Raw genomic sequence first — 27672 nt, 5'->3', positions numbered from 1 at the left:
TACTTATTCTTAACAAGTAATTATTGTATTAATTCAAATGACTGGAGTAAAAGACTATCTGGAGAGGAAGGACAAAATAAGCAAGTGTTGAGGGCACATTGGAAAGAGAAAGTCTCAGCTGTGAAATGAAGAACCATAGCACCCAGGTTCTCGGCATCTAGTACTCAATCTGGCCCATGTTTCATATATACATTTGTTTACTATGTTCTGAAAGGTTTTGTTTGAGGATGCCTTTCCCCCATGAATCACCAAAACCTTGCTGAATTGTCCTTTGTGTTGCATTAGCAATTCTCTTCTGGTGACTCCCTTATTTTAATATTCTATAGAAGGTTCAGCCTGTGATTTCTTTTAAAAAACTTCACCATGCATAAGCCTCTTTCTCTCTTGGAATATTGCCAACTCCATTTTATATATGAAAGTATTATTTGTTGCAGAGTCTATTTCAAGTTAGCAACCTTTGTATGAGTTTAAATAGTTTCTAGAGTTTTACTATATTCATGAATCAAAAACTATACCACCTACATTACAGGTTGGCCTCCTTTTTAGAGATCTTCTAATCTAACACTTAAGTATGCCACTTCCAAATTTGAGAGAACTAACATGTGTGGTTACAAAAAAGCAGAAAACAATAGTGAAAAGGGAAGAAGAATATAACCAGTTCAAGTGATTTGGCTCCGAACTCAATATCTACATTGAAGAATGATAGACAGGACAAAGGAGGACACCCAATGACAATTGTGACCCAAGTAGTTATTGTAGATTCAAGATTCTCTCAACAACATTTCACCTTCTAAAGATCTTCCTTGGGACAAAATTCTGTTCTTATGTAGGTCATAGTTTGACTCTTCCATGGCACACAATTGTATCCTATTATTGCAAAGTGACAATAACAACTCAGCGACACTCAGTGACAATTCACATTATACTATAAAGACATTTCTCAGGAGCTACAGCCTCACATCACTTTTTGTTGAATAAGGCAGACAGATTTATCATGTGGCAATACTAGTAGAAAAAGACTGGAGACTATTTACTTTAGAAAGAAAATGAAAATATCTCTCCTGATTTTGAGGGAATAGCTTGCATCAGAACAAACTTCCTATCTTGGAACAAACAATAAAAAAAGTATCCATTTTTTAAAAGAATTGATGAAAACATCTATTTGTAGCATTGAAGAGGAACAAAGGCAACCAGAAATAAGAAAAAATACATTACCAAGGTGACCTCCTCTTTCTCTGCAACTTTACCCCTTGAGGCACTTGCTGATTAACAGTTTTGAAAGTCAAAAGCTAAACAAAAGCAGAAGCTTAAAGCTTGCTTTAGTCTCACTGGGCTAGTGATATAAAAATAGGAATTCAGAGCTAGCAAGAAACTCATGACTTCAAGGGGAAGGTCCTGAGAAAAGGGAGCCATGGAGAGGTGAACTTACCTTTCCACTAGGCTTCTGTCCTTCTTCTACATTATAAAATTAATAAGGATTAAACTTTGAAGAATCTCAGCTTGTATTCTGTGGATATACTTAGAGATTTCCAACTCTGTGTTAGACTAAGCCTTCACAGATCACAAAAAAAAATTAGTCAAGATTTGCACAGGAAATATCCTTCTTTTTTGTGAAGTTCAAGGTGAGTTTTGGAAACAGCAAGAATGAACCTCAGGATCCTTTAGACCAGGGTGATGAAGGGCTTTAATGCATAGAGAAATAAGATCAGTAGATTTTCAGGAATAAGGTGCTGTGTTTCTCTTTTCCCAGAAAACTCATTCATTGGGATGTTTGACTGTAGATTGTACCAAAGATTTATGAAAGTAGCACTTTACATCTCTTTCATCAGTTTTGACTTTATGGTAGAGATTAGCAAATTTTTTTTTTTTCCTGCAGAGGGCCAGTTAGTAAATTCTCTTAGTTTTGGGGGCCACCTAGTATCTATTAGGTCCACTCAACTTTGCTATTGTAGTATGAAAACAGAGGCAAAGAGTAAAGGAATGGACATGCGGGGTTCTAATAAAATGTGATTTGGGGACACTGAAGTAGAAATTTTATATAATTTTCATGCATAATGAAATAATCTTCTTTTGATTTATTTGATCATTTAAAATGTAAAAAGCATTTCTTACTCATAGGTTGTACAAAAACAGGTGGAAGAATAGACTTGGCCCATGGTTATAATTTTGTGACCTCTGCATTATGGCCTCCAGTCCCCCCCTGACATTTGAAGGACTCAGGAAAGTCAGTACCCTTTCCCTCTAACAAAAATTTTATGGTCATATGGGATTTATTGGAAATATTCTGAGGCAATTTGTTCCTGGAATTAACTTCATCTGCTTAATAGCCACATCATCAAGGAAGAGAAATCACTTGTCAGTTTATTCTCAGTGTTTGCTCCAGAAATAACTTGCTTGATTTTTCTCCTTCATAGTAATAGGGTCTAAATATGAATGAGAAACAATTCAATATTACTCAATGTTCTGTGAAGAAAGAAAAGTGGAACGAGGCAGATTATTTTGTTGTTGAAATTTTACATTTGCTAATGAATGACTTATATTCATGAATAGATATAAGACCTGACTAGATTCCTGTACAAGTTTAGGGGTGTGTTAGCTTTTTATCACTGAGACCAAAATACCTGGCTAAAACAACTTAGAGGAGGCACAATTTATTTTGGTTTCATGGTTTCAGAGGTGTCTGTCCATGGTTGACTTTGTTGCCCTAAGTCTGAGGTGAGGTGAGGCAGACCATCATGACAGAAGGCATGGTGGAAGAAAGCTGCTCAGTTGATCATAACTGCAAAGCAGAGAGAAAGTGGGGGGAGTGGGCAGGCAAGGGCCCAGGGACAGATATAGTCCGTAAGGGTACACCTCCTTCCTCTAGTCATGCCCCCGCCGGCCTACAGTTATCACCCAGTAGTCTGTTCACATTATTAATTTAACCAGTGAATAATCCACTGGTGAAGTTATGGCCTTAAGGATCCAAGCATTGCCTAAAAGCCCCACCACTGAGCTGTGCTGCATTGGGGACCATGCTTTCAACGCATGAGCTTTTAAAGGGGATATTTCAGTTCCAAACTATAAAAGGGAGAAATTGTCAGTACTGAAGCAGGTGATTGGCAGGCTGAATGAAATTGCGTTAAAATTACTGACATCATTCTTGATGAGTCAAGCCAGAGAATACATTGATAAAAGAGGAAATTAACAAGAAAGTGAAAATGGCAATGAAATAATAAGGGCATCCAGAATTGATTGTTGTGGTTCAGAAATTTACATTACAACGAAAATAGAAGAACTAAAAATCTTTCCCCAAGATAATAATCAATTTATGCAAATGTTTTAAATTCAAATGAAAAAGTGTTGCAAATTTGTTTTTAGGTGAACAGAGGACACCTCCTTACTAGGGCTGGTCTCTGGCTTTGGAGAAGCAAATTTTGAATTGGTTTTCTTGCCTCTATCAGAAACCACATTCTCTTTTTCCCTAGAAGACTACTTTAACAAAATAATTAATTCTGCAGACTTTCACTAATAAAGAAACACTTTAGAATATGCTAGTATGGGGGCAAGAGATTGCTCCAGAGAATATACCTTTAGTAAGAAATCAAGTACTTAAATGAAAAGACTCTCAGTATTTGCTCCTAAATGACTGTAAAATGTCCCAGTCAAACAGCAAGAGTGAGTTCTGGAAAGACAAGTAATTGAAAGGACCAGTAGATGGCATAAAAAAGTCAGGATTGACTCTGAGGCTCAGTGAAAGGAAAAAGGACAATTTGGCAGCTCCTTAGTTTTGCATCTACTCTGTCAGTCTAAGCTGGTACTATTTGCTTCTCTGATCCTAGTACCCTTAGCTACTACTGTGACTTCAGTCCACATGCAAGAAAGTGTCCATGAGCACAAGGACCAAAACTTCAAGGGAACAATGAGCCCAGGAGAGAGTTATTTTCCTATTTCTGTTACCAGATCCATCCTTCCTTCCTTCCTTCCTTCCTTCCTTCCTTCCTTCCTTCCTTCCTTCCTTCCTTCCTTCTTTCCTCCCTCCCTCCCTCCCTCCCTTCTTTTCTTCCTATTCTACCACGGATGCAAATGTCAGAACTACTTAAACTCCTGGATTGCCATAAGCAAGGGTTGCAGTCCCATTTCTACTTTTATTTACTTCCCCCCTTTTCCTGGATCTCCAAATTCATCTCCCCACAGGTATTCATCCTCATGTATTTGATATCAACCCTTGACAGTGTATGTACATGTATAAAATATGTAGTTTTTTCTGCATGGATATGTTTCCAGTTTTCATAAACGGTGTAATGTTGTTGATTTCTTTATTATTTTTTCACTTAATGTTAAGCTTCTAAGAAACATTCAAGAGGCTATTAACAGCGATCTATTATTATTCTATAGTATATACCTACTGCATCTTAATTGTTTATTTGGTCATGAATAAGACGTGGCCTCGGTTATTTGAAGATAATCTTGTATTTTTCTATATCCATTTCTTAGAGCATTGTCAGACTAGAAAAAAGCACATTTTGAAAATGGCTTCTACAAATTTGATGAACAGTGAATAAGGTTGAAAAAACAAGGAGCGCGTGCGTGCGTGTGTGTTTGTGTGTGTGTGTGTTTGTGTGTGTACATTTTGACCTGCTGTATTCCTTTAAGCTTCTACAGGGCTTTCATATCCTTATTACTATTAATTTTTACATTTTTTCCCAAGCAGAAATATGAAAACCAAGAAGCTCCTTCTATTTATTTCACCTATAGATTTTCTTCTTTTGTTCTAACAATGTAATTTGAAGGAAGAATAGAAGTGAGAATGTTACAGAATTGAAATTACTGGCTAGTGATCTGTAGTAACATCATGGCTATCGTAAATCTGACTCATTTCCACACCAAGAAGCATCTCCATTGGTCAAGGTGCTCTTTGGCTCATCATGGGCACTAAGGTCCTGATAATTTGTCCATCACAATTTGAAAATTTAAGCATTAAGCACACCTCACCTGCTGGACATCACAGCTTAGCAACACAGTACACTGCAGAGTATTGGTTATTCACCTTCATGACTATGTGGCTGACTATGAGCTGTGGTTCCCTACTATTAGAGGAACCAAGATAAACTATTATATTGCATATTGCTAATCCAGACAGTGGTCAAAATTTGAAATTTTGACATAAAATTTCTATTAAATGCATATGGCTCTCACACCATTGTGAAGCCGAAAAATGTGAAAAATGTAAGGTGATACATTTTTTTGGAAAATCAATATGTACTTTGCAGCATTAAACATCAGTAAAAAATATTTGTGTCAGATAGATGGGCAATGTGGTGGAGCGGAAGACCAGGAGTGTTTAGGCTTTTTCTATAAAGGCTGCTATGGACTGCACTGTGTCCTCTCAAAGTTCATGTTGAAGTTCTAACCTCTGATGTAACTGACCACATTGGAGAAAGGACTTTTAAAATCATGATTCGGGCTGGGTGCAGTGGTACAAGCCTATAATTCCAATGACTCAGGAGGTTGAGGCAGGGAAACGGCAAGTTTGAGGTTATCTTCAGCAATTTAGTGAGACCCTGTCTCAAAAACAAAGAGCCAGGTGCAATGTGCATGCCTGTAATCCCAGTGGTTTGGGAGACTGAGGCAGGAGGATTGCAAATTCAAGGACAGATTCAGCAATTTAGCAAGGCCCTAAGCAACATAGTGAGACCCTGTCTCAAATTAAAACATGAAAAGGGCTGGGGATGTGGCTCAGTGCTAAAGCACCCTGGGTTCAATCCCTAGTATCAAAAAACAAACAACAAACACCCCAACAAAGAAATAAAAAGAACTGGGATACAGCTCACTAGTAAAGCACCCCTAAATTCAATCTCCCAAACAAAAACAAACAAACAAGCAAAAAAAAAAATCATTGTGATTCAGGTGAAATGAAGACATGAGGAATTCTGATTGAACAGAATGAAATTCTGTTCAATGAATTCAATGAATTCTGATTGAAAGAATGAAGGGACCCTGAGCTCTCTCTGCAATGTGAGCACACAGCAAGAGAGGGCCCATCTGCAAGCCAGGAAGAGAGTGAACCCCAGAACCTGACCTGCGGGCAACCTGATTTTGGACTTTCAGTGTTCAGAACTATGAGAAAATAAATTTCATAGTCAGTGTATAGTGTTTCATTATGGCAATCTGTGCTGATTGTAGCAGTCTCAGTTAATAAATATTTTAGGCCTGTATTAGAACCACCATTGTAAGGCTTATTCTGGAAATTGAAAGATGGGTAAGAAATTACTTACCATCTAATTGTATAAAACTGAAAGTGTTCTTAGCAGAGTAACCAGCAAATGCGGGAACTGTGAAGTGGTGGAGGTGGCATCCTGCTTGGGGAAGCTGGCCAGTGTGTCTAGCATGGTGTGTGAGAGTGTGAGACACTAGATAAGGAAGGAGACAGAGGAGAGGACATGGCGAGAACATGGAAAGGCATTTTCCTGAGGGTTATGAGAAGACTTTGGGGTTCATTTGTGTGTATGTTATATGTGCCGAACTCTACATTTCTTTTAAACATTTCAAAGCCTGGTAGTAACCTGATACAGAAGACAAACAAACCCACATGAATACAGTTACCTCTTTCTAGACAAAGGAGCCAAAAACATACAATGGAGAAAAGATAGCTGTTCAACAAATGGTGCTGGGAAAACTGGAAATCCATATCCAGTAAAATGAAATTAAACCTCTATCTCTCACCCTGCACAAAACTCAACTCAAAATGGAGCAAGGACTTAGAAATTAGACCAGAGACCCTGCACCAAATAGAAGACAAAGTAGGCCCAAATCATCATCATGTTGGCTTAGGATCAGACTTCCTTAACAAGACTCCCAAAGCACAAGAAATCAAAGCAAGAATCAATAAATGGGATGGATTCAAACCAAAAAGCTTTAACTCAGCAAAGGAAGCAATCAATAATGTGAATAGAGAGCCTGTAGAGTGGAAGAAAATCTTTTTCACACGCACTTGAGATAGAGCATTAATCTCCAAAATTTATAAAGAACTTTCAAAACTTTACACCCAAAATACAAAGAACCCAATCAATAAATGGGCCAAGGAACTGGACAGACACTTTACAGAAGAAGATATACAGACAATTAATAAATATATGAAAAAGCATTCAACATGTCTAGTAATCAGAGAAATGCAAATCGAAACAACTCTAAGATTTCATCTTACTCCAATTAGTATGGCTATTATCAAGAACACAAGTCATAATAGATGTTGGCGTGGATGTGGGGGAAAAGGCACACTTTTACTTTGCTGGTGGAGTTGCAGATTGGTGCAGTCACTCTGGAATGCAGTGTGGAGAATCCTCAGAAAACTTGGAATGGACCCACCTTTTGACTTATGTTTTTAAAAGAAAATTTCTACTGCGTGAAATAGAAGCTAAAGGCCCCAGAAGAGGTGAGTAGTGGAAAGAAAAGAAGAGGGCTCAGGATTCAGCCTTGGAAAGTAGGGAGGCTGCCTGGAGGAAGAGCAACCAACTGTGGAAGGAGGAACCATCCAAGGGCAGCAAGAACCAGCTGTTAGGGAGTGCAGAGGAACAGGCACCTCAGGATAGAGTCTTTCAGAGAGTGAGGCTATGAGAAGGAGAAGGAGGTCACTTGCTTTGGGTGCTGCTAAGAGGTTGTGAAGGATGAAGACAGAACAGTGGTTAATGGATTTGGCAAAGGAGGTTGGTGGTGAGCTTGACAAAAACAGCTTTTCTGAAAGAAAGGGATAGGAGCCCTAATGCACCCTGTTGAGAAAAGAATGGAGGTATGGATTTGGAAGCACGGGGAGTTGGCACTTAACTTGTCTGATAAAACCTGAGATGGAAACTGATCTCTTCTGCTCTCTAACTGAAGTATTTGGGGGAAAAAAACAAAACAAAACAAACTACTTAATTTGTTTGTATTTCATTTTTCTTCTCTGTATATTGAGGATAAAAAATAATATATCATCCTCCAGGGTTGTTATGAGGATTAAATGGAATAGTGTGGGTAAAGTATATAATGCATGTGATTGACACTTTCCAAGTACAATTTCCTTTTATTCCTCCCACATGGTCTTCATTTGATCCACCCTCTTTTCTAGGTAATGAACATTTCCAATGTAAAGAGCCACAGGTGGCCTTTCTATTTGCCAGAAAACTCTGGTGCAAAAACACCAGAGTTTTGTGTTTTGTTGAGTGAACAAAACAGATAAAGGAAAAAAACCAAAAAACCAAAAAAACCCACTTTGCTATTCTGGTCCCCTTATCTGTGCATGAGGGCAGTAATCATACTTACTGGTTCCCAACGGGTCACCCACATAGGTGAGCAAAAAGGACAATTGCAACATAATAGTTGTAAAACTGTCTTGGAATCTATAAAAGGTAGTGATCCACATCCAAGGTGTATATCCCTACAGATTGTGAGTGATAAAAGAACATAGATAAGCTAAGGATGACACACTGTCACCCTGTAAAGCAAAACTGGCATTGTCAAGTGGGTACTGAGAAATTTCAGGATCCCAGGGCTGCAATGTGGCCAATTAATTGCACTGCACACACACTTATCCCCATAATAGACTGGGTTGAAAGGAGGTAGTGAGTAGCCTTGCCTGAGCCTTCTGCAGTGTTGCTTTTCCAGGAGATTCCACTTCATAGCAGGCCACACTGGGGCTCACAATCAAAAGAAGGTGATCTATTCCAATTGAGGGACCTGCCACATTCAACTTACCTTTTTTGAAGCATGTCTCCTTATTTCTTTCTCCTTCCCCATCCTTGCACCTGTCACTAGGAAAAAAAAAATTCTCTTGGAACCTTATAATTACGAACTGCTTTACTGATTAAAATATTTGTTTATGTAATAACAATAATAATAACTAATTACATCCAACCTGATGAGTTGTGTATCACACCTCAGCAAAGTAGGACTCAAAACAGCTGAGCTATTAAATCCTGATAAGTGATAATAGGAAAGACTGCTCAGCCTTAACTATAGTGATGCTACCAGCAGTGCTATAATTATGATTTCCTCTTTCATTAAGGACCATAATTTACCATTCATTTTTATGTAGGACCCCCATTGACTACAATAGGAATTTCTTATGCATAGTAAAGGGAAAATATGACTTGTGTTACTTCTTTGAACATTTCTAAAACATTTAAACTTTTGTTCTTTACAAGCACATACCATATGATTGGGTGGCATATTGTATACATTTTAATCTTGCTCTTTGCATTTCATTGTCTGCTAGTGTACATAAAATTACTGCAAGCCTACTCAGAAAATTTATTATTTTTTTGGAAATATTTGATAAAAAAATCCTACTCCTAAGAGAAAAAATAACATAGTTTGTGTCTGTTTGAAGATAGGTTTAACAGAACAATTTCCATGGAATCTAGAGAATCATTTTTTCCATGACACATTGTAGTCTGTTTTATTGTTGTTTTGGATTGTTTGTTTGTGCATGCTTGTGTGTTTGGTTATGTCCAAAGTCTGTAAATGTTTGGGAGATGTTGAGACATGGTAGAAAGGAGACAAATTCCCTTTTATCCCAAATATCCATGCTCATTGTTGGAGCCACCCACCCTTTCATAGCTCTACTCCCTTCTCCCCTTAGAAATGCAGACCCATGGATCTACAAACCTCTTATCACACAGATCAACCACACTTACTGCCAGGAAAATCTCATAATGATCATCATATAACCATCATGCTTTTGGTCTGTTATTGCTTGCCATCAAATCACTGCTGTCATCAATTAATGTGATAATATTTATGGACTAGGTAAAGCAATAGAGGCAGTGCTGTTGGAATCCAGAAAGGACAAATGCATGCAAGAAACACAAAGTAGGATCTCTGAGTGAAACATGTCTGTCTCATTTTATGCAGTTTAAAAAATTCAGAAAAAGCAGTATAGCTGAGATTAATAATCACAGAATAAAATCATTTGTGCAAAAATTTACCTTATTTTACTATAATTGAACTTGGGCTTTGTGTCAAGTCGTTACTTTTCTTGATGCCAGGAAAAGTGTTTATTTTTTCATTTACTTTTATAGGTAAATTCAGTTCAATTCAGGGATTACATTTTTACATTTTGAGTTTAAAAGAAAATCAAAGCATTTCCTCTACTTTTTCTTTCTTTTCATTAGAATGTGCAGTCCTGGGACAATGACCTGAACTTGTGGTGGGTGACAGTAGATAAAGGAGCCTGCCCTGTGCTGGCATCTTCTGATACTTTCAATCCACATGTTGAGACCTTAGGTGGTCATCTCTCTCTCTCTCTCTCTCTCTCTCTCTCTCTCTTTTATTTGTTTTAATTAGTTATACATGACAGCAGAATGCGTTTCAACTCATTGTATACAAATGGAGCATAACTTCTCATTTCTCTGGCTGTACACAATGCAGAGTCACACTGTTCATGCAATCATTCACGTACATAGGTTAATAATGTCCATCTCATTCCGCCATCTTTCCAAACCCTACATCCCCTTCCCTCCCTTCACTCCCCTCTGCCAAATCCAAAGTTCCTCCATTCTTCCCTAACTCCCCCACCCCCATTATGGATCAGGATTCACATATCAGAGAAAACATTTGGCCTTTGATTTTTGGGGGTTTGGTTTATTTCACTTAGCATGATATTCTCCAACTCCATTCATTTATTTGCAAAGGTCATAATTTCATTCTTCTTTAAGGCTGACTAATATTCAATTGTTCATATGTACCACATTTTCTTTATCCATTCATCTGTTGAAGGGTATCTAGGTTGGTTCCATAGTTTAGCTATTGTGAAATGAGCTGCTATCAACATTGACATGACTGCATCACTGTAGTATGCTGATTTTAAGTCCTTTGGGTATAAATTGAGGAGTGGGTTAGATGGGTCAAATGGTGGTTCCATTCCAAGTTTTCTTAGGAATCTTCATATTGCTTTCCAGAGTGGTTGCACCAGTTTGCAGTCCCACAGGCAATGTATGAGTGTACCTCTTATCCACACCCTAACCAACACTTATTTTTGCATTCTTGATAATTGTCATTCTGACTAGAGTGAGATGAAATCTTAGAGTAGTTTTGATTTGCATTTCTCTAATGGCTAGAGAAATTTTTCATATATTTGTTGATTTATTGTATTTCTTCTTCCGTGAAGTGCCTGTTCACTTCCTTAGCCCATTTATCCATTGGGTCATTTGTTTTTTTTGTGTTAAGTTTTTTGAGTTCTTTATATATATCCTAGAGATTAGTGTTCTATCTGATGTGCATGTGGTAAAGATTTTCTCTCATTCTGCAGGCTCTCTTCACAGTATTGATTGATTTCTTTGTTGAAAAGAAGTTTTTTAATTTGATTTCATCCCACATATTGATTCTTGATTTTATTACTTGCTCTTTAGAAATATCATTAAGGAAGTCAGTTCCTAAACTGACATGATGAAGATTTGGGCCTACTTTTTTTTGTATTAGGCACAGGGTCTCTCATCTAATTCCTAGGTCCTTGATCCACTTTGAGTTTTGTGCAGGGTGAGAGATAGGGGTTTATCTTCATTTTGCTGCATATGGATATCCAGCACCATTTGTTGCAGAGGCTATCTTTTCTTCAATGTATGTTTCTGGAACTTTTGGTCATCTCTCTTATGGCATCTGAGTTTGGAATTCAAGTGTACAATATTGGTCTGTGGATGAATTCCCCCATCCCAACTCTGAGGATCCTTAGTTTGGTCTCATTTCTGCAAAGTCATGCCACATGGGAAAATTGAAAAGCAAACAGAAATTTTGGGCAGTTCTCAGTATCCTATTGGGTCATGCTGGAGTTCTGTGAGGGGGTCTCAGGTTTTTGCCCTTGCCACTTCATGCAGCTGTTTGATCTATTCCCCTCTGCATACCCCCAGGTCCCCAGAATGATAACCAGGCACAGACCTTTCTGTTCTTAGATCCCATAATTTTTCTTGACTTTAGGTCATTTCTGCACAAGGATTCTAAAGTCAGAAGACAGGGCACAGGCCACCCGGTCCAATACTTTCTCTTCCTGCTCTTTGTTCTTGGATGATCTTTACTAAATGCTGCATGGAAGCAGGAGAAAACATCTTTCCCCATATTATTGTAAATATTTCTATTCTTATCCATGAATTTGCCAAAATGAGCTTTTTGACTTTCCAAACCAAAAATTTGACATCTTTCTTCTATAACACTACTCATCTTTGACAGGACAAAAAGGAAGGGAGAAACAAATCATGCTATTAATGTCTTGCCATAATACCACATCTTAGCAGTTTTAGAAGATGAGAAAATCCTATGTCAGCGACAACAAAGTTTACCTTGGTAAGACTCTTTGTGTTTTCAGATATTTTCACATCATCTCATTTAATTCTCACAATGGCCCTCTGGGCTGGGTTTATTTACCCATGTGGAAGTGTGGATATATTTTATCATTTAATGAGTTGTATCTCCTGGGACTGTTGCTTTAACATGGCTTGGAAATACAGATACACATGCAGCTGGAGCTACCTTGGGGAAAATGCTGTACCTTTTCAAACGTAATTCTTATTTTATTTGTAAAATTGAAATTGCTAAATAACCATGAATATTTTTGAGGCTTCGCCAGATGTACAGAAAGATGTTTCCATTCAAAGATATTTAACCTAGCTCAGAAAACTTCAAGGAGTAAACTTAAAAGGCCCAGCTATTTAAGTTCACAAGAATACCATCCTTTTTTCCCTACTTTGTGCTTGCCCACCACATTAGATTATACAATGTGGTGTCCCAGCTGAGCTTAAATCTGGATTTGGAGTTGCTGGTCAACTAGCATGTTGGCCCAGGGATCCTCGGCTCCGTTTTTACATAAGTTGCTGTGCAGTATAGAAAGCAGCCTCTGGGAAAGAATCTCACAAAGGCCTGAGGGTTAAAGTGGGAAAGGAGGAAAATGGAATAGAAGGAAGGAGTAAAATGAAAAGGATTAATTACAAGGTAGTATGTCTATTACCCAGTCTTGCTCTTTGGTGCTGAGCCTTAGAAAGACCTACAATTTAAAAACTGGAGATTTCTATCAGGAGGAACTTTACAGAGTCTGTTTTAGATCCCAGGTGTAAAATATGCAAGATGGGGAAAGAGGGTTCCTTTGGTTGCTGCTTGTAGTAGCCTGACTTCATCTAAGCCAACATTTGAATGGAAATACATCCAAGGCTCCACCTTCTGAGGGTGTAGAGAAGCTAAAAAACTGCAGGAAAAAATGAAAGAAAAATTTCTCTAAGTATTGTAAATCATTACTAAGGCACAAGCCCGCCATATTTTTTCAGAAAGAAAAGTAAGTCATTCTTTTTTGCCAAGGGTGGTGTTTGAGAGACTGGTGTTTGATTTCTGTCCCTGCAATGTATTAACCAAGTAACCTTAGTGCATTAATTACATGACCATTTACTCATGTTTACTCATCTTTAAAAGGGTAAAAATAAGGATAACTACCCCTCTGTTTTGTTAGTATTCAGTGGATAGATACAGGAAATATACAAATGTGTGTTTAGAGAAAAACAACCTATATTGCTTCAGGTATAAGGAGGTAGAACAATTTCCTCTCTTCTTCCCTCTCTCCCTTCTTTCCTTCCTTCCTTCCTTCCTTCTTTCCTTCCTTCCTTCCTTCCTTCCTTCTTTCCTTCCTTCCTTCCTTCCTTACTTCCTTAAAGTTACCATCTTCTCCAGTTTCTCTGATCAATTAGGATTATGTTCATTGGACAAAAATTCTCTCTCTCCAACTATCACCAATATTTCTCAATTTTATGTCTGTATATTTTAAAAATAATCTTTTTATTTGGGAATAATTTTTGATTTGTAGAAAAGTTGTAAAGATAGTGAACAGAATTTCCCAACATCCTTTATATACTTTATCCTAAAGTTCATATCTTACCAAATTAAGATGCTAACATTAGTATATTATAATTAAACTAAAGATTATTTGGATTCCACAGTTTTCCAATAGTGCTATTTATTTACTTATTTTTGATTCAGAATGCCACATTATATTTAGTTATTTCTATCCATAAAAGAAAAATATCATCATAAAATAAAACTTTGCAAAACAACAAAACCACAAATACATTAGACATTGACTTAGACAAAGAAGTCAATAAGAAATTAGAAAGTTCGTATTCCTAAATTGCATTACCATAACTGTATTCTATTAATATAATTGCATACAGTGTGTGTAATTTCCTGAGCCACTTGTTATATTTCTAAGATATCAGGTAAAATAAGCAGAGAAAGTCCAGCAAATATAATTGTTTATTTAACCAGAATCTTTTGAGTTAGCCTAATTATCCTTTGTACACATATGATTACATGAATGATATGAATCTACATCGTGGACAACCATAGAAACAAAAAGATGTACTCCATTTGTGTACAATGAATCAAAATGCAGTCTGTAAAAATAAAAAATAATTTAAAAAGGAGACATATAAAACATTATAAACATTATTTATTATGTATTTCCACTTAAGTGTTCAGATTTCAGCTTAATTAGGATAAATGCCATTCATTAGTTTTAATTTTCCTAACTACATGATTTCTAAAAATAATACACAAACTATCTCATTAGATTATCAAAAGTCGACTTTAATTTTTGTACTAAATACTGGGTGACCTTGGTAAAGTTAGTTAACTTCCTTTTGCTTAAACTTGCCCTATAAAATAAGGCAGTTGGTAAAGACAGTCTCTAAGGTCCAATTAATTCGAGAAATCCCTTGCCTGTGTTTTGTTTTTTATTTTTATTTTTAAATGATATCTCCCTGTGATAGGTAAAGCCCGTGGGCCAGTAGGGTTAACTGATTCATCCAGGTCACCCAGCGAGTAAGTGGCAGACTGAGGCAAAATCGTCTTAGGACTGCAAGACCAGTGTGTTTTCCATCCTGTGGAGCTCTCCTCTATTACATATTCTAAAAATAGGAAATACATACAGATAGTGTATTAGAGGTGGAGAAACACATTTACTTAAAAAAATCAAAAGGAACTCTGGGTGACTCACTCTATAGCATCAAGATTGTTTCATCTTCCCTGAGATCTGAACTATCGAATTGTTTTATTGTTTAAGGTTATTTCTATGACTTCCTTTATTTAAAAAAAAAGAATATTGCATTAAACTCAAATAACTTTTGATCGTTTGTGACCTACGAAAAAAACCCACTTATTATTATTTTTGAAAGGTGGACTGAAGACTAGGGAATTAAATTCATTGCCTTGGACACTATCATGTAAGAGATGAGCTCTTTAGTTCTCCATAGATGCATCTCTAGTTCACCCTTGTGAAATCATTAATTTCCCTCTGAGTATGGTTGTTGTTTTAGCAATCTATTTGCAAAATATTCTATACTTAATTGTTTCTTCCAATACTTTCCCTCAAAGTCACAAACACAATGGTGAAGTTCTATTGTTATTGGGAAAACTAGGAACTGTGTTTTCAAATGCCCATGGTCTTGACTCTCATTTTTCAAAAAACAAGTGAAGATCTAAATTCTGGGACCCGTAGGGGATGCACTTGGGTTTCATTCTGGCTGGTGTACTGAGGCATCCATGTAATCTATCTTTCTGATAAAGATATGCGGCCCATGACAAGCAGTGGCACTAATGAGCCTTCCAAACAACCAGGATCACACTTTTTAATAAGAATAGGAAAATGAGACCTGTGGTTTCCTGCCTGTCAGAATGAAAAAGGAATGTGAGAGATATACATAGTCTTGCCTCATGCAAATTGGTACTTGCCTTTCCAAATGACATTTTTGCCAGCAAAGTATACAAAGATGCTTTAACAGGTATTGGAGAGAGTTGTATAGTCTGCCAGTGGGCAGTGAGTAATCATAAAAAACCTGAATGTCGAGGGAGGGGGTAGGAGGAAATGAAAGCTGCTGTTGCATGACTTCATCTTTCTAAAGTCTCCTTTATTCCCATAATAAACCAAAATTCTGACTGCAAGAATGGTGCCAACCTTTCAGGTATTCTATAAAATATGCTCTCTGTATACTGGAATGAATCATTACCTGATAATTAACTGTTTATCAGTAGAATGGGGCTTGAAAAATTCAGGGGTAGAGGAATACCCAGATATTAAGGGGTCATTTGTATAAATGAAAAATAGTAGATCTGAGAGGACCATGTTGCCAGACAGAGTTTAATTCTCATTCTGAAGACAGAGTTTTGATCTTAGCTTAAGAAATGCTTTGGGCAAACTCTGCCAGGGAAATGTGATTTGGATGCCTAACATGTCATACAGTGGTATGAGCTGTTCAATATGACAAATGGAGGAGAATATTAAAAGAAACAAACACAGAGTCACATTCCTTTAGAGATCAGAAACTAGCATTATGTCCATTTACTGATAATCAAAATATCGTCTTAGTAGCACAAAAAGTCCCTGAATGCTTCAGGGTAATTCTAACCAGTCTCAATTACTGATGTGTATTATACTTTAAGATTAGTTCCTGGGTTAGGAGTAAAGAACTGTTATGTTTTTCTCTTCTTTACTGGGAAACATGAAAGACAAAAATTGAGTTCAGCTTTATTAGTAGGCTAAATATGAAATACTTGATACAATGAAATATTAAGCTAGCTGTCTCATGTTTCTTTTTATCTGAGCATGATTTAAAAATATAATGTGATTATATTTTGTATAGGAGGGGGCTGAATTTCTGGATAATCTTATGCTCAGCTTGATTGCTTTATTGATAAGAAAGAAAGAATTATGAATGTATATTTTATGAGTAATGCATTTATTAAGTACAGACTGTACATAATGTATTAGGTTTTATGTGAATTGCATTGGATTTATCTTTCTTTCAGGGCATATTTAAAAAATTTTTATTGCATATACATTGTAATCCCTTTATAGCTGGGGCATTATGCCATGATAATAGTGGTTTGGCAACTGTAAGATGCTTTGAAGGGGAATAAAAGGTCTCACCAGCATGCACAATCAATAATCAATGTCCCTAGTTTTCCTTTTTCTGTCTTCCTCCTTGAACAATATCTCTTTTTCTCCTGTAATCTTCTAGTCAGTCAAGTTCACTGACAGATCTGTGAAGAAATGAAATGATTATAAATTAATAGTCAGAGAAATAAACACATCTAAAAATAGTTTGTAGAGTTAGTGTCAAATATCTGTCAGACAAAAGTAGCATCAAGCTTGATAGTGTGTCATGTTCTCTGACAAAGTGAAGCACACTCCTGACTGTTCTTTGTGGAGTCCAAACAGCCTCCTGCAGGCAACAGAGTTGGCTTCAATAGTCACCCTTAAAAAGGAAGACCATTGTGAAAATTATTGCCAGCCACCTGTTTTCCCTTTATCACAGCCTGCATATTAACTAATACATTAGCTTTAAATTTGTTTTAAGTTCATTCACAAGGATAAACCCTTTGGAGATTTTTCAGAGTTTTATTAACTTCTAATTAAAATTTCCATATATTCTCAAATCTGGCATAGCATTTGTCAGTTTTAGCATTAACCTGACCACACAGCTTGATCATCTGCAGCATGAATAAGCCATATCCCTTAATGCTGAAATAATCTACATGGAATAATATCGTTCATCCTCCCAATAAAAATTCTTAGCTGTTTGGAGGTTTATCACGGTATAGAGAAGAGAATTAGAGCTTCTACTTGGATTAAGTTTGTATAACTAGAATGTGCAAAGATTCCCTAATATTTTTTTCTGGCTTTGCTATTTTATGAGAAATGTGTTGCATATAAAGAAAGTTAAAATAAATCCAAATTGCACTATAAATACGAGTTGAAACTCCCAGTAACATCTATGTGTGTGAATCAAGTTAATTTAAGGTCATTTTAGAATTGTACTTTTTGACCAATCTGACCCAAAGACTTCGAAATGCCCTAAAATGTCATATTATCCCAATATGGTATCTCTTATATACAGTTTAAATCATGAGGAAAACATCGAGGAAACATTGGATTAGATTGCCAGATTGAGTCATCTCTTTCATGTATTATTCCTTGCTGTCCTTTAATACAAATTCTGACTGAGATTTCCATCTTCCCTTGAGGGGAAATATTTGGTCAGCAGAGGAGTACATGCCACCATTGAAAAAAGGAAAATGCCTGCTATTTCCATCACCATTTCCATACCATTGGCATTTATTTTATTTTATTTTTTTGGGAACTGGGGATTGAACCCAGGTGCATTTAACCACTGAGCCATATTCCCAACCCTTTTTTATATTTTATTTAGAGACAGGGTCTCACTGAGTTACTTAGGGCCTACCTAAGTTGCTGAGGTTGGCTTTGAACTTGCGATCCTCCTGCCTCAGCCTCACGAATCCCTGGAATTATGGGTGTGCACCACCACTCATAGAACCAGTGACATCTTTCTGGGCTTTCTGATAATGCCCACTGGGATAGGATGCAAGACTGGTTACAGATGCTTTAAATTTCACAGGAAGCAAGACTACTTATTTTGCTCATCACTGTGCAGTTTGGTTGGCATAGTGACTGCCTATGCGGGCATTTGATAAATATTTGGAAGATGATAGGAATAAATGAAGGAGTGAAATATTTAGTAGTTCTTTGTCATACTTTCTCAGTTGTATAGAGTGGATATTCTATACAGCTACAGTGACTGTATAACAAACCCAAAGCTTAGTGGTTTAAAACGATTTTGTTCTGTTTACATCACAAGAATCAGCAGCCTGGGCTGTGCTCTGTAAGACACTTCATTTTCTTTGCACTCACTACTGAAGCAATACACTGGTGGATGCTAGAATCCTCTGTTTGGCAGCTTTGGGGACACAAAGACCTGAGCACTAGAAGAACTGGGACTTCTTGGGTCTCTTTATCTCAAAGTGGTTTCAATTGCATCACAGCTGCTGTATTAGTCTATTTTTCATCACCATAAGAAAATACCTGTGGCAGGGTACTTAATAAGGAAAAGAGGTTGATTTAGCTCAGAGTTTTGGGTGAAATTCCATGATTTGGTAACCCAATTGGCCTAGCCTCTGGTGAGGGCCTAATAGTAGTGGCATCATGGTTGAAATTCATGTGAGAACAAGTGATCACATTGCCAGCTAGGAAGCAAGAGAATAATTCAGAGGTCAGGCTTGTGGTTATAACAGTTCACTCTCATGAGAGCTCAGGGTCCCAAGAGAACTATCTTAATCCCCCAAGGACTTAAGGACCTCCCACTGGGCCCTACCTCTTAAAGGTTTCACACAAAGTACTGTATTTCTTTCAGCTACATTTAAGTTTTCCTTGAGAAGTAGTGATAAATAAAATTTTCTATATCACATTAAGGTTCCCTCACCTTAGCCATGTTTGATAGTTTGTTATGGATTAGAATCTCTGATCTTTCTTGTTTTCTCATTAATTCTCATTTATCATTTAGTAACTTCTCATTTATTCATTTAGTTACTCAGTATGAAAACTAATCCATAAGAAGTTAAGTAATTTGCCTGGGTTGCAGACTAAGTGGTTTGATGGAGACTTAAATTTAACTCTCTGCCATGATCTGAATACTACTGCCTTTCCATTATAATTTCTTAATTTATATTTCAAATGTAGAAATTAAAAATAAATCTCCTGAAACTATAGAAATAAACAGAAAATATAGAGGCAGCCTTTAAAACTTCTTGTATGACTTCACTGCTATCAGTTATCAGTAGACTCTGTCTTTATAGCTAGCACGTTAATTTGTATGTGTACCACATGAATTTTTTTTTTTTACCACACAAATTTAACAAACATTTCTAAATATAATTCAACAGATGTTATTCAAGATCCTACACCTGTAGGGTTTTTTCTTTTCTGACCAGAGACACTATAACCTCTAGAATACAGTTTGACCTTTGTATAATAATGATGCTCAAAGGTATAATAATAATACATATGATCAAAAAGTTATGACATATTTTCAATGATTGGATTAATACTATAATTACTTCACAATACGGCAGAAAATTATTCTAAAATTTGCCATAAAATTTTCATGTTCTTCAAATATTCATTTCATCTTATGTTTCATATTCTTCAGATAAGAAGACAATAAAATATGAATTTTATTTCATTTTCTCCATTCTTATAAAAACTATAATTTTTCAAAAATTAAAAAGGGGTGAGTCTAGTAGAATGTAAATGATTTTTTATCTTCCTAAAAGATAAAATGAGAAATTCACATTGACTAGTGTACAAAATCATGTGAAAATATTATTATTCACTTGAGTTTTTATGGATTTTTCATTCCCAGAAAGAAAGGAGAAAATTGTGGGTTTCTGACTAGAGATTCTTCTCTGTTTTACCAGTAAAATAACAATACAAGGTTGAGAACTGACCAACTGTATTTCTCCAAGATGTCTGCACCCATGTGTGTTGGTATTTAAGACATGATGTTCCTTCCTTGAAAGGTAGGGTCTGTGTGTCTTTCTGGTTAGCCTGGGTAGGTCATTGTGACTGCTGCCACCAGTGGAGTACAGAAATGTTATTCTGAGGCCACTCTATAAAAGACAATTCAGCTTTCCATCTTGTTCTTGAGTCACACACATTTAAAGCTCTGAACCACTATTTAACAACTCCAACCATAATGAAGTTGTTGATTTTGATGTAGTTTGACCTACAGGACTCATATGTTGGAAACTTGGCCCCCAGAGTGACAATATTGGGAGATGGTATGAAACGTAGAGAGGCCCTGTCTCACAATAAAAAACAGAAAGTACTAGGGATGTGGCTCAGTGGTAAAACTCCCTTGGGTGCAATCCCCAGTACCAAAGAAGGAGGTCAGGAAGTACTAAAATTTTAAAATCATTATTTATTAGGCTATCGCTCCATATCTCAATAGTTTACATTGTACAAATAAAATATAAAGAATATTTCCTGATTACTTTTGTATATTCATAGTCATTGTCCCTCCTTCATTCATTTAGTTCAAACCTTTCTGTGTGAGCATTGCCATTCATTATCCCTACCTAGATGCATAATTCACAAGCGTCGAATCACATCAGCATAATTGTTAATTTCATGGAGTTGATTCAGACCTCTGTATTTTTAAGATAGTCCATGGGTCATTCTCATGACTTCCACTTGTTAAGAAACACTGTGCTACCACATTTTTTTCTACTTCACACACATGGTTGATTCCTACTCCTTTCTTTTTTCCTTTCTCCCTCCTGCCCTACCTCTTTCTTTATTTCTAGATTTAGCAGATGGTTTTCAATGTAACAGAATTTTTTTTTTAGATTTTCCTTCTTTTTGATGTTTATGAACAAACACAGATGGACAATACCAGTCAGAAGAGTGCATTAAAATTTTAAATGAATGTTATATGGTATTATAATGAAAGGCCCCAGCTCCATGCCTCAAACCCTGAGTCGAGGCTGAGCCCCGCTCCCGTCCTTGGCGGATAAGGTTTCCAGGCTACCGCACATTCCTCAGACAAATATCCCTCTTAAGCACAGGGGCCCAACAGTCCTGTTTGTCCTTGAGACAGTTAGCAGCACAGTTACATTGATAAGCAGGAACCATGAGAAAAAAAAAAAAAATAACCTTACCCTTAGATGGCCAATAAGAAACCTGTTACTTACCCCGCGCGAAACCTGCCCCTTCACCCTATAAAAACCCTGTACCCCAAAGCCCGGTGTGCCACTTCACCGAAGCTCTGGCTGAGGTTTTGCTGCGCACCCGCAGGCGCCTGTGTACCTAATAAATAGCCTCTTGCTTTTGCAGCCAGTGTTCGTGTGATTTTCCTTGGACAGGGGGACGGAGGGTCTTTCATTTGGAGGTCCCACCGAGATCTGCTGCCCCGAATCCCTGCCCGAGGAACTTCTGGAAGAACTACTGGGAGGTAAACTGGCCAGCTCGTTGTCGTGTTTGTTTCGTGTTTCGTGTTTGTTTCTACGTCACTTGAGCGCAGCGTTTGTACGATCACACGTGGTCACTTTGTACTTTGGGCAGCCTGAGAAGCTCAGACTTCTCCCCTGCCACCCTGGGAGACGTCCTAGGGGTTTTGGTGCCCGATTCGTCGGGACTTGCTTGGTCCCCGATTCGTCGGGACTTGGTGCCCGATTCGTCGGGACTTGGTGCCCGATTCGTCGGGACTTGCTTGGTGCCCGATTCGTCGGGACTTGGTGCCCGATTCGTCGGGACTTGGTGCCCGATTCGTCGGGACTTGCTTGGTGCCCGATTCGTCGGGACTTGTTTGGTGCTCGATTCGTCGGGACTTGTTTTTGGCCGGAGGGGCTTGCACTCTCCGACCAAGACGCGCAGCGCTTGTAATCTGTTGTCTGGTCTGTGTTTTCTTGTGTCCTGTGCCTGTTTCTTAAATTCCTTTTTTTACCAGCAAGACTGAAATGGGGCAATCCATGGTAACCCCCCTGAGTCTCACCCTCGACCATTGGCAAGACGTCCGGAACTATGCCGGCAACCTGTCGGTCGAGGTCAAAAAGAAGAAGTGAGTAACCCTCTGCACTCTAAATGGCCAACCTTCAACGTAGGCTGGCCCAAAGAAGGGTCTTTGCGACTCTGTCGCATTTGAGTGACTCTCACATCTGAGCAGCTTTTGTGCTGCATTCTGGCGACTTGTCACTTCTGGTTAACTCTTGGCCCCATTTGGGCATTGTGTTGCGCCTGGGCAACTCTTTGATATAATTGGAAATTGTTTGTTTTTATTGACAAAGTACCAGCTAGCCAATTTTTGATTTAGCACGCTACGTGTCTGTCTGTTTGTGTATTGTACTATATGGTCTTTACTCTTGCCTTCTATTAAATTCTTCATTGTGTTAATCTGATCTTAGGCTTAGGGATACTCATTGCAGGGTACTTTACAGTCCTTCTCCTTGTTCCTGAGAGATTTGTTTACTCCAATCCCCCTAGGCAGAGAGCTCAGCAGCTCCATTCCTCAAAAGTAGTGAGAAATGATGTTTTGTGATCTTCTGCATTCAAACCTAACCTGATTTCTCAACCAGGAAGAAAAAGGGTTAAAAAGTCCTGGGTGATCCCCCCTCCCCTCTGCCTGGCCTTGTCAAAGCCTGCTCAGCGGGAAGGGGGGGGTAACCTGAAGAAAAGAAAAAAAAAGGTGTCCATTTTAAACTTCTGGGCTGGTGCACAGAACTAACTTATTTTCTAGGATTCTTCGTTTGTTTTGTTTTTCTTTAATGCTGTATTTTTAAGCTCATAATTTTGATCCTGCATACCTAGGTTAATGATTTTTTTCTTTTTTTGATCAGTTCTATTTTTATTCAACTAGAGTTATTTTTAAACATCTGCTACATTGCAATGAAAATGAATATTACAAGGCCTTTTAGTTTTGTGTTAAATATAAGCGCGCATAAAAATTAAATTTTTTAAAATGGATCCAAATTCTTTTAATTCACGTGATTTAAAGGTTCAATTCAAATTGGGTAAACTAATGAAAGTAAAATGTCTTTGAAAATAACTCACAAGTCTCTAGGTGGTCAAGCAAATAAAATATTAATGTTAATAAAATGTCTAGTATCAATTGTTCCTAGGACTTTTCTTCAACAGGAAAGAGACAGCAAATACTGTTCAGGACACTTGCCTGCTTTCTTGGTTTTTACAGAATAAGTGAATTAGAGTTAACATGTATGGGATTACTCAAATGTGTTTGTTGGTGACATCTGATTAATTTGCAAAATTAAAATGCTCATTGTTAAATAACATCAAGTACTCTTAACCCCCCAAATCCCATGGAGTATCGTACTTAAACATTATTGTTGTTTTCATAGGTTGGTAAATTAAAAAGAGTTTAAAATTGCTTTGTGTCATTACTAAAAACAAGGTTATTAAGAGTTATGTTCTAACAGATAAAACCTCAACTCGGAGAGTGGGTGTTCCATCTGCTCCCTTACCACTTCCCCCTGCTCCCCCTCCAGTTCTGCAAAGCTCCAAGGAGCTCTTAGACTTGGATTTAGAGCTACCATCTCCCCTTTCACTGTGTTTCAGTTAGAGTACTATAAACCACAAAGTATTTTATCTTGTTAAATCGGAGTAATTTGTCTAAATTCAAAAATTTCATAAGAGTTGTTTCAGAATGTGAACAAAAAGGGGTCAACAAATAGGAAAGAGAAAACAAAAGGTTCTGGGTTTGAAAATATATTTAATAAAAAAAAAAAGAAAACGTTTCTGGGTAAGAAAGTGCCTGTGTGATGGAATACATGAGGGTCTAAGTAAGTGCTAAGAAAGTCTGTGTGTAAGTAAAGGGCAAGTTTCAACAAGTCTGTGTGTAACTAAGTTGGTTGTGTGTATGTGAGACAGCTAAAGCTATTAAAGGTTTTTCCTAAGGTGAAATACTAATGTTCTGATATAAACCAAAGTTTAATCTATATGGTAAAATGACAAGAATTTCTTAGAAACACTAATTTACTCTTAACTTTGTGTCTATTAAGTTTTATTCTTTAGAACAATTAGTCTTAAAAATTGGGGTGTATACAATTATGGTTAAACAACTGTTAAAGTATTGTACTGTGTTACAGAGTCTACATTTTTCTTAAAAAAACTAAATTTGGTAAAAAAAAAAGTGTCAAGGTAATTGTGAAATGGTTTCTAGTTGTATATTAAATGTGTTCATATTTTTCAGGTATACAAGTTTTAAAGCAGGGAATTTATCAAGCTGCTATTCTCCAGATAAACTTGTCTGTAATGGTAATCTTAAACTTATAAAGAGTAAATTTTAATTGGGGATTTATTTCTATCATTTAATGTTCTATTATAGGACCTGCTATCAATGGGGTACGTGTAAAATTTGTTACTTTTTACACTGAGATAAAGAACTTCAAATATAAATGTATTTATAAAAGTTAGAGCCTGATTTGTTTAAAGGTTCATATTGTAGAAGGTAAAAGCATTTTGCTACACAAAAGAAAAGTTAAAAACTCTCTCAGCCTTTCTTTGATTGATTCCTGTTTTGGATATAATGTTAGACTGTGTTAACTAATGTTCATATGGACTCAGAAATCAATATATATAAACTTCTTAAATTGACATTTAAGAAAGAGTATAATACATTATAGCAAAAATGGGACAACAATGACTGAGTTTGGGGTCCCTGACTTCATGACTGTAAAAGTTATGTAGATGGTCTAGTCTCTGTAACTCTCCTGAAAACAAAGAATAATGCTTACATAGTCTTTAACTTAATAATAAGACATGTATAAATGTTGCTAACATAACTCTTTAGATGTGCATTTCCATCAGAGAACAGAGCTCCATCTGATCTCAGCTTAATCTTCAAAATCTGTGTTTATAAACCTTTATTTTCTAATACTCCTTTGACCCTCACTGAACTTGAAAATTTGGTCATGCTGGTCATGGCAAAAGGGGCAAAAATTAGTTGTAGGATTAGAACACTTAAAATCTGTAAAGAGTCACGCCTTACCTGAGATAAGGCTCTGCCTCCCCCCTTACTGCATGTTAGAGTGACTCCAAGATAAGTCAGACTTCAGCTTATTTAAAGTTATAATCAAAAGATTGGTTTTTTTGTTGTAAAATTACTATGATCTCAAATAGGAAATATAATGTGGTTCTCAGTCAAAATTCAAGATAGCTATTATACAAGCAGAATATATTTTTACTCTTGCTAATTTCATTTTGTAAAACTGTTACCTGTTAATGTTTTGCAGAAGTAGCTGCTTCAAGAACACGCAACCTAGGTAACTTGTGATAATAAGCCATCACCTAACAGATAGTAGTAACAGATATCAGAACAGATAGTGGTAACTTCCAGAACTAATGCAGACTCCAGTTAGATAAAAGGGTAAATAACTGTAAAGTTATGGACATTAAAGTTAAAGCCCAGTACTCTTACTTTATGACTGGTGAAACTGGCTTGCTGGATGATTAAGATCAAACTTAGAGATTGAAATTAAATACAGAAGGCAAGATAGGCCAGTATTTGGATCTTTTGTCCTCAGTCAGCCTGAACCCACGAACAAAAGAACTTCTCTAAGGAGCTTTGCAACTCTGTGTCACACAACCTCCTGATCAAGGAGATTGTTGAGACTAGAGGATGAGAATCACTCAGTGCATCTGCTGCAGAGGAGGGTCATGAAAAAAGGGAGACACCCCTTAATGCTTCCAAAGGAAGTCACCTCATCAAGGAGACCCTGCCTAACCAATGGCACTGGTGGAGCTAAGAAGCTGCTCTTAAGTTCTCTACAAGTGGCCCCTGTGGGAACTCAGCTGACTCTTTAACAAGACAGAAACCAGGTCAATTTGACCAACTTGATGTTAGACACCCAGCAAAACAGTTAAAACCAAAATATAACCATTCTTGGGCATTTAAAAAAAATAACAGTTAAATGTAACTTAAGATGTACACTTGTGTTAGTCCACTAAAATAAAAACTGGAAGCTACAAATGAAAGAAAGATTCTTCAGCAAATGTGCCTGATAACTATCAAGAAAAACTGCCAGAGTCAGAAGTTTTTAGTCAGTTTAAGGCCTACAGACCTTCCTAAGCTATACAGGTAGACTTGATCTATGTTTGCTCGTATGATTACCTAGCCCTAAGTAACAGAAGTATAGAGCTCTCTACTAAACACAGGTTATACCAATAAAGGGATATTTTACAAAAATCAGATGACATAAAGTAGCTTAACTATATTTTTGGGGATATCTATGACATTAAAAGTTACATGTTGTGTTTACATTCCTGATAACCTGGACAATGTTAAAGTTCCCAAATAAAGGCCTTGTCCTTTCCAGCCTTTGCTAGGTCTAGTTATGGGAACAATTTCTCAGTTCTTCCACCTCCTGGTGAGAGATTGACTTCTGTCATTTTCGTGATACTCAGTGGCATGCTCCAGATGCTGCAACATTTACTTTGTACTTATTTCATTTCAGTACTCATGTCTTCTTGTTCTTCTATCATAGAAGCACCCCAGATGACTTTACAACCTGCTCTTCCCCTACCAGACTTCTACCTTGGACCCCTCGATTGACCCGATTTTTTTAAAAAAAGAAACTCCAAACTGCTTGCCCCTCACTGCCCCCTTTCAGCTTCGAAGCAGCCAGAATGACCGACGCCCCCTTTTCCTTAAAGCAGTTGGGAGTTCCTATAGCTAAAGGGGGGAATAAAGCCAGAATTAAGGACAGGTAGTTAGTGTAGAAATAGGGAATCGGGTCAATTCGAGGAAATGAAGCCATGAAGCCATCTGCCTTTGAAAATGTCAAGGATCTCCGGAGCCCATTGATTACCAAATTTACCTGCCTTTATCAAGGACTGCAAGCAAGGAGATGCTAATTAATGTCCCCTGGGCCCTTACCTGCCTGAATCACCTTGGCCCTCCCCCTGCCCATGGTTTCTCACTTAATGCAAAACCAGGCCTAGTCACGTAGGCAGGAAGGAGAGAAAGGTAAGGGGGGAGAGAACTGAAGAACAAAGGAAACTTTGACCTATAGGGGATGTAGGGTGCGCTCACTTCTTGGGACTTTTGAAATATCAGCCATGGCCCCCTTCTCCCTGCTGGGAGAAGTCTGTATTATTCCCTTTAAACAATCCAAACTATGGTCCTTACTCAACAGTACCAAATGATTAAGCAAACTGATAACCGAGGCAGGATGGACAAATGGATATAAGATTCTATCCATGATAAAGAAAAGGGGGGAATGAAAGGCCCCAGCTCCATGCCTCAAACCCTGAGTCGAGGCTGAGCCCCGCTCCCGTCCTTGGCGGATAAGGTTTCCAGGCTACCGCACATTCCTCAGACA

Source organism: Sciurus carolinensis, chromosome 1 (assembly GCF_902686445.1).
Source record: "Sciurus carolinensis chromosome 1, mSciCar1.2, whole genome shotgun sequence".
In the NCBI taxonomy this organism is placed as follows: domain Eukaryota; kingdom Metazoa; phylum Chordata; class Mammalia; order Rodentia; family Sciuridae; genus Sciurus; species Sciurus carolinensis.
The sequence above is the reverse complement of the archived record's forward strand: the minus strand, read 5'-3'. Positions refer to the sequence as shown.